Here is a 3,602-nt window from a genome sequence, read left to right on the forward strand (position 1 = left end):
CCTGCTTCTCCTCCGCCCAGATTACAGCCCTAAGAAAGATGATTTGACTGCTTCTCAGGTTTTTGGTGGTCTTAGTTCCTGCACTTAACCCTTCACTCCTGTAAGGTTTGAGTCCAGTTAGGATTGATGTTCTACGATGCATCCCCATAGCACCCTTATCACATGACTTGATGTAAAATCTCCCAAGCCTTACATAGATTCTTCTTCCCTTCTACTTTTGTGTAGCCAGAAGCTGTATGTATAAATTCTAATGATTATCCACATTACCAAATACATTATATGAGAAGTCATGTATACCAGTACAGTGACATGAGCATTTATACATTTAAGACCACATATAATTCTTGATGATAAATTCTGATGTTTTGTATCAATCACTACTCCTTCATTACTTCCAAAGCCTCTACTTATATAACATTTTGGCATGTTCTAGCCAGAAGTTCCAAGTTTCCTCTGCAATATGTATTGCTACTTCACGTCTCTAGTTAACAGTAGCTTAGAACCTTGAATTAGGGCTCTCCAGACAAACAGAACCAAGAGGAGATACATAGATATAGATACAGATATAGATATATAGATATGTAAAGAGATTTGTTAGAAGATATTGGTTAGGGTGATTATGGAGGCTGAGAGGGCCCACCATCTGCTGTCTGCAAGCTGGAGACCCAGGAAGGCCTGTGGCATAGTTGGAAGGCTTGAGAGTCAACGATGGCAGTTTCTAGTCCAGGTCTGAAGGCCTGAGATACAGGAATGGCAGGGGCAGATGATCAATGTCTCAACAGTCAGACAGAGTGAATTCAACCATTTTGTTCTATTCTGGCCCTCAATGACTTGGGGAAGGCTATCTGCTTTACTCTGACCAATTCAAGTGCTAATCTCTTCTGAAAACACCCTTACAGACACACCTAAAAAAGTTTAACCAGCTATTTGGGTATCCCTTGGCCAGACAAGTTGACACATAAAATTAACTATCACAAACCTTGACTGGTATTCTAACAATTTAAAAGCAAGCCCAATTGCTGACCTAGTCACCAGGAAATCCTGTCTCAAAGGTCAAAGTAAAGTAGGTGTTTTGAACCCACACTCATGTCTGCCTTGGGCCTGTTAGTTTTCCAGGAAAGAACCTGTTTTCTCAAAGAAGTATCAGTTAATGCTGGACAAAATATCATCTTCCAGACTATAATTTCATGATGAAGATTCTTAGAGACTCACTCTAGAAAGTTGAGACAATGCTAAAATAGGACTAGTTTGCCATCTAAAATGTACAAACTTGAACAGTATATTCCCTCCCTCCCTAGACTTCCATGTTATTATGTTGATCTGAGTAGTTTTTATTTTTATTTTTATTTTTTAACATTTTTATTTATTTTTGAGACAGAGAGAGACAGAGCATGAACAGGGGTCAGAGAGAGGGAGACACAGAATCTGAAACAGGCTCCAGGCTCTGAGCTGTCAGCACAGAGCCCGACGCGGGGCTCGAACTCACGGACCGCGAGATCGTGACCTGAGCCGAAGTCAGCTGCTTAACCGACTGAGCCACCCAGGCGCCCCAGATCTGAGTAGTTTTTAAAACTCCCCTCAGATTTTGAGGTGGTGCTCCAGAACTCTCATGGTTAATAACTGAGTCAATTCTACTCCCCAGCCCTCTTTACCTAGCAGTTCAGTCATCATGACAAGAGTACCCATTTGGCACAGCTCCAGATGCTGGATGATACTGAACCTTGGATTTAGGAATTCAGGGAGTCTCCCCACCTTCTACTCTCAAAATACAGTCCCTGCTAATACATAGTGGTCATCATAAGACTTGATATTATGGTTTCTGCTTTTCATACCAAATATTTCCAAGACAAGAAAACTTTTCTATTAGAAGAGTCCTTTTAGCCCCCTATACAATTTCCATCTTACCCTACTTTGTATTACTAGCAAAGTAAGCAAATGGAAATAGCCCTTTTGTTTTCTGAAATATTTCATTACAAATAAAATGGTTAATTTGTCTAAATGAGATAATGTACGTGAAAGCACACTATAAGCTTTAAAACAAGCTATAGAAGGCAAGATATGCTTAAATATTTTTATTTAGAAGGGCTTATTGGGGTGCCACCGATTAGGTTAAGCATCCAACTCTTGATTCGGGCACAGGTCATGAACCCAGGGTCGATGGGGATCGAGGCCGCATCGGTCTCTGCACTGACAGAGCCTGCTTGGGATTCTCTCTCCCCTTCGCTTTCTGTCCCTCCCCCATTCATGCGTGCGGTCTCTCTCTCAAAACAAATGAACATTTAAAAAAGGGGTTTATTAATATTTTTCATTAATTTCAGAATTCTATCATGTCTGAGCTGTAAGGAACCTGGACCTTAGAACTCACTTGTTCCAGATGAGAAAAATGAGGCCTAGAGTTTAAACAATCCCTCCTAATGTCACCCAGCCTAGCAAGTTTTTCCCAGGTAAGGAAGAAAATATGTAAAATATTTTTGTACTAAGATCCACTTTCTAAACATCTAAACTACAAGCGGTGAATGATCATTTAAACATGAGGAAAGCTTCAGTGCTTTTGATTTATTCTAACCATTTTCAAAAGAACAAAGAATTTTTATAAAGAAATCATTATATAAACTAGAAACTTAGATGTTTACCTGTATTTACTTACCTCTACAATTTTAATTCATTTATTTTGAGAAAGAGAGAGCGAGCAGCATAAATGGGGGAAGGGCAAGATAGAGGGAGAAAGAATTCCAAGCAGGCTCCACTCTGCCAGCACACGGATGCATGTTTAATCAACTGAGCCATCCAGGCGCCCCACCTCTACAATTTGAAGTTGATTTAAGACTCTCAAAAGCCAACTATAAAAATAAAAGGTCTTCAAAATTTTCTTTGTTCTTAGAGGTGAAAATGTGCATCAGAAATGTAGGAGAATGTTACTTTTTATTCAATGCAAGTTTGTCTTAACATAAATACTTCCATGAAATAAATCCCAAGTACTACATTTAAATTTTTCAGTACAATTTATTCTTATTCTTATTACATTTTAATTTGCATTTATTAAGTATCTTGGAAATATTATATTCAAATAGAACTCCAGAGAAAGGCCATTAACTAATTATTTAGCAGTCTCAGTGGGTCAGCTACCTAGTTAGCCTATTTGCCTCTCCCAGTGTACACATACTTGCTCTCTGGTGGTTATTATTATGTAATTCTCTTCAAGATGTGGCTGAAGCTTGAATCTGGTATCAGACCAAGTCTACATATCCATGAATATAGACCACTGACTACATTTAGGGTGCAGCCAATTACGATGAATCTAAAAAAGACTGGCTATTCTCTTGGGAGAAGAATATATACCCCACCCAAGTGGCAGCTCAGTTTTCTAAGAAACTCAGAAAAAAATAATCCGCGAAGGGATAGAATCAATGATAAGGATAGGGATAATACTCTGAGAATAAACATAATATATACACACTAGAGTAAATAGGCTTCTCCTGAGTCCAAGCTCTTACTTTTATTTTTAAAGTCTGATAAAAATGTACTCAATTACATTTTATACAGTAATATTTAGTGAACTTTGTCCAAAAAGACTTCTGTTTTTAAGTTCATTTGTAAAAATA

Source organism: Panthera tigris, chromosome D1, assembly GCF_018350195.1.
Source record: "Panthera tigris isolate Pti1 chromosome D1, P.tigris_Pti1_mat1.1, whole genome shotgun sequence".
Classification (NCBI taxonomy): domain Eukaryota; kingdom Metazoa; phylum Chordata; class Mammalia; order Carnivora; family Felidae; genus Panthera; species Panthera tigris.